Genomic DNA, 7712 nt, shown 5'->3' with positions numbered 1-7712 from the left:
AGGACTTCTGAAACTCAATCTTTACAGGAGCAGAGAACATCATTCGTCTGCTGAGGAGTAGGTAGTAGGTTTGAACCACTGATGTAGTGGTTAACAGCTCAACACTTAACCCATTACACCACCAGGATTCCTTTCAGTTGATTGGAACAAGGCTGTAATCTGAATTAGGATGTTGCATCCCACCTTAATCTTTTTATACGTGATTGCTCATAGCAGGTCTCTATGGAGGTGACTACATTATGTTAGATCACATCTCAGATGATTCCAAACCTTGGAGTCAATACTGACAACACCCCATAGGACAGGGTAAACTGCTCTTGGGGGTTTCTGAGACTATAACTCTGCACAAGAATAGGAAGCCTCATGTTTCCCATAGGCAGGAGGGAATGAGTGAGGAGGAGTATTGGATGCAGTTAATCAGCCTGGCTGTCAACTAGAGGAACTATTCTATAGCCCTAAGGGCGGTTCAGGGTGGTTAAGGAAGGAGCACCTTCCAAGCCAGGGTAGCCTCTGACAGCCCGCTTTCTCAGGACTGCTTTCTGCCACTCAGCTGAGGGAGAACTCAAGCCCCCAGGAGTGTGGTGGTGATGGCCAGTAGCCAGTGCCTGCGGTGTGAACCGCAAATGTAACTGCGTGCTGGGTGAGAATAGAGGCTGGTCACTCCTCTGGTCACCAGAAGGCTGGGGAACAAGAGGGTTTCCACCTTTCTCGTTATCAGCCAATTATATCTCAAAGCTGTCTTAAAAACAGTTGATGGCCGGGTAGAATTTGAAACCAATGAATTTTAATATTTTGGCGTATTAAAATCAGTTGTTCTATATCTTTTTGAAAAATCATCTTACTGAGGAATCTTACAGCTTTAATAACAATCTATACATTAATATTTTTAACCCATGTGTGAAATATCATAATGTAATGGTCACTTGGAAAATACTGATTCACTGAGCTCTGGTTGTGCAGTGGGTAAAGTCAGTGGTTCAAACAGCTATGTGTGAGAAAGATGTGGCAATCAGTCTACTTCTGTAAAGATTATAGTCTTGAAAGCCCACAGAGCAATTCTCCTCCTTCACACAAGTTCGCCCAGAGTTGGGATGAACTCGAGGTGTACAGAACTTCTATACTGGCACATTTTATTAAGCAGTCAGTTTTTTTTGCTACTTAAAGGCAGATGTGGTGAAGCTATCATATATATGGTGGCTACTGCCAGTTTTCAAAAATTCTTTTTGCTTGAAAGTTTGAACTTTATCATTAACCAAAAAAGAACTTCCATTGCTTTCTTTGAAGTGACAGGCTAACTTTGTTAAATTTTGAGAAAATATCTGCCACATAGCTACGTTTGAATTTATCATTCTTTTTTTTTTTTTTTAGGCAGTGAGTGACTGAGACAGTGATTGAGTGAGTTAGAGAGTGAGACCATGAGCAAGTGAGGGAGTGAGTGAGAGTGAGTCAATAAGTGAGTTAGTGAGAGTGAGGCAGTGAGACAGTGAGCGTACCAGTGAGTGAGAGAGTGTGTCAGTGAATGAGAGTGAGGCAGTGAGTTAATGAGCTAGTGATTCAGTAAGAGAGTGAGCGAGTGAAGGAGTGAGTGAGAGAGAGACAGGGAGCCAGTGAGAGAGGGTCTGTTAATGAGAGTGAGACTGAGTGAGAGAGACAGAGTGAGAGTGAGGCAGTGAATGGGAGACAGAGAAACAGGGAGTGAGTGAGTCAGTGAGACAGTGAGCGAGTGAGACAGGGAAAGTGAGTGAGAGAGTGAGCCAATGAGCTAGTGAGGCAGTGCATGAGTTAGATATTGAGTGACTGAGATGGAGAGAGTGTGTCAGTGAGTGAGAGTGAGACAGTGAGCCAGGGAGTGAGTTAGACATTGAGAGTGGGACAGGGAGCGAGTGAGCCAGTGAGTGAGTGAGTCAGGTCAGTGAATGAGCGTGAGACGGAGTGAGTTAGACAGTGAGCAAGTGAGTGTGTCAGTGAATGTGAGAGAGAGGGAGAGTGAGCCAGTGAGTTAGGCAGTGAGTGACTGAGACAGAGAGAGTGAGCCAGTGAATGAGAGTGAGCTAGTGAGAGAGAGGGAGACAAGGAGAGAGTAAGGGAGTGAGAGAGAGTGAGTTAGACAGTGAGACGGAGTGAGTGAAGCAGTGAGAGAGTGTGTCAGTGAGAGGGAGTGAGAGACCATGAGCAGGACAGAGAGTGAGCAAGTGAGACAGGGAGCTAGTGAGACAGTGAGTGAGACAGGGAGGCAGTAAGTGAGACAATGAATGAGAGAGAGGGAGTCAGACAGTGGGACAGGGAGTGAGTTAGAGAGAGACTGTGAGTGTGTCAGTGAATGAGAGTGAGGCAGTGAGAGAGACAGAGGGAGACAGTGAGCAAGTGAGACTGAGTGTGAGAGTAAGCCAGTGAGACAGGGATACAGTAAGAGTGAGAGTGTCAGTGAATGAGAGTGAGACAGGGAGTGACAGAGACAATAAGCTAGTGACCAAGTGAGTGAGCAAGTGAGTCAATGAGCTAGTGAGACAGTAAGAGTGAGCGAGGCAGTGAGCAAGTGAGACAGAGAGTGAGTCAGAGAGAGAGAGTCAGTGAGCAAGTAAGAGGGAGAGGGAGTGGGACAGGGAGCCTGGAGGACGAAGGGAAGGTGGGGTAGAAAGGGGGAACCAATTACAAGAATCTAAGTACTGCCTCCCTGGGGGATGGGCAGTAGAGAAGAGGGCGGAGGGAAACATCGGACAGGGTAACTTATGACAAAACTATAATAATTTATGATCTATGAGGGAGGGGGAGAATGAGCAACTGATAATTAGGGGCTAGAGTGGGAGGCAAATGTTTTGAGAATGAGGAGGGCAACAAATATGCATATGTGCTTGACACAATGGATGTATGTGGTGTGGATTGTGATGAGAATTGTACGAGCCCCCAATAAAATAATTTAAACAAAAAAAGACAAGGGGCTTGCAGAAATCCTGGTGCCTTCTAACAGCTAATTTAAAGTTTTCTGTGCATGTCCTCTATGAATGAATAAATTCTATGAAGCTAGGATAACACTGATACATAAAGTGGGCAAGGATTCCACAAGAATTGGGAACTACAGACTGATAGCTCTAATGACTCATCCACCTCTGGGTCTTTGGACTTGAGCTAACAGCTTGCCATATAGCCTACCTTGTATTCATTTGCCTTTGCATCCACCGGCCTATCGCAATCCTGCCAACTTTATCTTCATCAGCTCCAACACAAATTGTCAGGAGACACCTCCATAGACTTAGAAGTTGATAGAATTTGGACTTGCTCACTTCTACCCCATGTGAACAATTTTCTTGGCGAAGATTTATATAGAGAGCGTCATAGATAGGCTCCACTGGTTTTGTTTCTTTGAAGAACCCAGTTATAATACCAGGTAACACCTTCTATTTGAGAGTCCCTGGTTTACACTCTCAACTGCTAATGGGAACACTGAAAAATATTTTCCTTTGGGGGCATGAAGACTATAGGTATTTCTTCTCAATATGAACAAAGGTAATATTCTTTGAGTGTTAAAAATATTAGAAATGATCACATAATTTATGCTGTAATTTAAGGTGTAATAAACCATATCATCTAGAAGTATTAGATTTTACAACAATTTTCATAAGATAAAATGCCTATGTAATTTTAATCAATTAATACATATATAAAAAACTTAGAATTTCAAAATCTAACATATCCAGTATTTCATCCAGCTAAAACAGGATTATGCAGAAATTACCAATCATTTAAAGTAAATTCTAAATTCAATTAGGACTTGTTGTGTTTGCTTAAGTCCTCATTTTCAGTTCTCTGCTGATACAATTCTTGATGCGAGCAGAGCAATCACTGATTTGCTTCCATGTAAATATAACTCCACATACATTCAGACCATTTCAATATATAGATTTTGATTTATCTTGAAGTGGAAGCTTTGGTTTTTACTCTTACAGCTCTCATTTACTCTAATCAGTCCTCAAAATTAGTTTATTTTTGTAAATACACAATTAAAAATCCCTTTGATGTCATATCAAGAAGATATGGTAGCTATGCAAGTGATTTTAGTAGTTTATTTTATAATTTATTTGTTATATTTACTGTATCAACACTACAGTTATACTTTACCTCATCAAAAACCTAGGAAATATGTGTGAAAAATGGACTAAAAATAAAGCGGTAAAAAAAAAGGTAAGGTAATCAAGCGGCCATCAAGCTCAGAAGCAACAAAGCCCACATGGAAGAAGCACACCAGCCTGTGTGATCACGAGGTGTCGAAGGGATCAGGTATAAGGCATCATCAGAACAAAAAATCTTACCATAGTGAATGATGGGGGGAGTGCGGAGTGGAGACCCAAAGCCCATTAGTAGGCCACTGGAGATCCCCTTGCAGAGGGGTCTCGGGGAGGAGATGAGCCAGTCAGGGTGTGATGTAACAACAATGAGAAATACAACTTTCCTCTAGTTCCTAAATGTTTCCTCCCCGCTCTCACTACCATGACTCAAATTCGACCTTGCAAGTCTGGCTAGACCAGAGGATGTACACTGGTACAGATAGGAACTGAAAATACAGGGAATCCAGGACGGATGATCCCTACAGGACCAGTGGTGTGAGTGGCGAAACAGGGAGGGTGGAGGGAGAGTGGGTAGGAAAGAGGGAACTGATTACAAGGAACTATATGTGACCTCCTCCCTGGGGGACGGACAATAGAAAAGTGGGTGAAGGGAGACATCGGACAGGGCAAGAATATGACAAGATACCAATTTATAAACTATCAAGGGCTCATGAGGGAGGGGAAAAATGAGGACGTGATGCTGAGGGTTTGAGTGGAGAGAAAATGTTTTGAGAATGATATACAAATGCGCTTTACACAATTGATGTGTGTATGGATTGCGATAACAGTTGTATGAGCCCCTAATAAAAGGTTTTTAAAAAGAAAAAAGGTGCCACATTTAAAAACTATGTATCTTGGAACAAGTGGTCCAAAATTGATGGCAAGGAGGGTGTAAGATGCCTGGTGTGGTCAAGTACAATGTAACCTAGAGAAATTACTAAAAGCTGAATGAAGATGGAACATGATTGTGAGGAAAGTAAAAAGAAATAGTAAAGGACTAGGAGGCAAAGGACATTTATAGAGGTCTAAAACAGGCATGTGCATATGTATGTATATTTATATGTTAAGTATTAAGGTAGCAGACGGACATTGAGTCTCTACCTAAGTACTCCCTCAATGCAAGAACACTTTTCTAATAACCTGGCATTTTGTGATGCTCATCTTTCCGACATGATCTCTGAAGACAAAATAGGTGCATAAGCAAATATGGTGAAGAAAGCTGATGGTGTCCGGCTATCAAAAGGTATAGCATCTGGGGTCTTAAAGACTGGAAGATAAGTGACCATCTAGTGGAGAAGCAACAAAGCCCACATGGAAGAAGCACACCAGCCTGTGTGATCATGAGGTGTTGATGGCATCGATATCAGGCATCAAAGACCCAGAGCAAGAAAACATTGATGTGAATGAGGGGGGGAAACCCAAAGTCCATCTGTAGACAATTGGACATACCCTCACAGAAGGGTCACAAGGAAGAGATAAGCCAGCCAGGGTGCAGTATGCACCAATGAAACAAACTTTCCTCTAGTTCTCTAATGCCGTCCCCTCACTATCATGACCCCAATTCTACCTTACAAAGCCAGCTAGACAAGAACATGCACACTGATACAGGTAAGAGCTTGAAACAGGGAATCCAGGGCAGATAAAGCCCTCAGGACCAATAATGAGCGTATTGGTACCAAGAGGGGAGAGAAAGGAGGAACTGATCACAGCAATTGACATATAGCCCCTTCCCAGGGATATGAACAGAAAAGTGGATAGACACAGCGGTTGGCGTAAGACATGAAAAAAATAATCAAGTGTTCCTGAGGGAAGGAGGCGGGGATTGGGGAAATGAGCTGGTACCAAGGGCTCAAGTAGAAAATGTTTTGAAAATGATGGCATCATGTGTACAAATATGCTTAATGCAATAGATGTATGGAATGTTATATGAGCTGTAAGAGCCCCCAATAAAATGATCTTTAAAAAACCTTTGTATCTAAATCCACTATCTATAGCTTTAGCTATATCATGTAAGTGCACTTCAGCAGGACATTGCTGGGCACATTTAAATATATTCTAGCTGCCTCATGACACCATTTGAATTGATTAATGTTGGGTTTTTATCTTTCAATAGTCCATTTTAAAGCCTTTCCCAGATATATTCAACTGTCCCTCTGTGAGGGTAAGACAAATAGCATGGTACCAGGGTTCCACTCCATGCATGTGTGGGCCAATATGTCTAAACATGTCTCATCAGTGGGTGGCTGCATACAAGTTTTTTCAGAAATACACTTACCTTAACTTCATTGACAAAAGCCTAAATATGAACATTTTTGTGTGCTGCTGGTCAAACTCCTAGTGACCTTATTTTTAATATGCATGTGGCTAAGCATGTAAAGTGCTGTTAAGTATATAGACCTGAAAGTACAGCAGCTACTCACAGATGATACATAGATTAATGATAAATAAGTAGGTAGATGATAATCATTGAGTTGAAGCCAATTCATTTCAACCTTATGTATAACATATAGTCATGTATAAATTTGTATAGTTTAATTTTTCTGAGGTAATGATAGGCACTAGGAAGGGTTTTTTTGTTGTTTTACAATAACAAATCTCTGTTTTACTTTTTGCACACACAAAGACAAAACTCTTCCTGCAAATATAAGGAGGCATCAAAAAGTTTGTGGGAAAAAAATGGATTTAAAAGATAATGAAATTTTAAAGCCCATTCATATAGCGAATTAGTATAATAATATTTGTTCCATTTCCCCTTTCTGGTTCTCCAAAGCAAACCAGGTCTTAGAGAATTCCTGCATCATCTACACAAGTCCAATTTCTGCTGTTGGAAACAAAGGATTTTTTTTTCACCTCCGAGAATACTTTCAGAAATGCACTTGACTAACCCGTTCCAAAATCTGAAGCCAGGACGTGCTTTTCCCCTTTCCTCCAGATAGAGCCCTGTTTGATCTTCACGCTTGTGGGAACCCTATATGTTACTTTGTAACTTATCGTTTGATTCTGACTTTGGCCAAAGAAAGCATTTGTGTTATTACATCTTCTCTCTGTTGCTTTGGGCAATTTCTAAGAAGCAAATAGAAAAAAAATATTGACTTTAAAACATCAACTTCATTTCTGATGCCAGCAAAATGTGTCATTTTTCAGCAATATCGCCAATGTTATCAAGGCTGTCTCCATTGGTGTGTTTCAAGTTACAGAGATTTTTATAACATAATTCAAAAATATACTTTTAAAACAACTCCATTTGCATTTCCATTTGTTTTGCTTATTTAAGACACTCTTATTAATTATATCTGTGATTTCTCCCTTTTGAGTCAGAATTGTTTACTTTTAGGAAAGATGGTCCACATTCAGTGCCTTCGAGTCAATTCCAGCTCAGCCACCTATACAGCGTTTCTGAGGCTGGAAAGCTTTATGGAAGCAGATAGCCTCATCTTCCACTTGTGGAGTGGCTGGTGGGTTTGAACCTCTGACTTTAACGCTAATACTCCAACACTTATCCGACAGCACCACCAGAGCGCCTTAGGCAATATGGTTCAAAAACAACAAGCTCCCTACCATTGAGTCAATACTGGCTCACAACCCTACATGGGTCCTCAAACTTTTTAA

This window comes from Echinops telfairi, unplaced genomic scaffold, assembly GCF_000313985.2.
Source record: "Echinops telfairi isolate 266 unplaced genomic scaffold, ASM31398v2 ScPeMD7_2573;HRSCAF=3158, whole genome shotgun sequence".
Classification (NCBI taxonomy): domain Eukaryota; kingdom Metazoa; phylum Chordata; class Mammalia; order Afrosoricida; family Tenrecidae; genus Echinops; species Echinops telfairi.
This window is presented reverse-complemented; position numbering follows the sequence as displayed.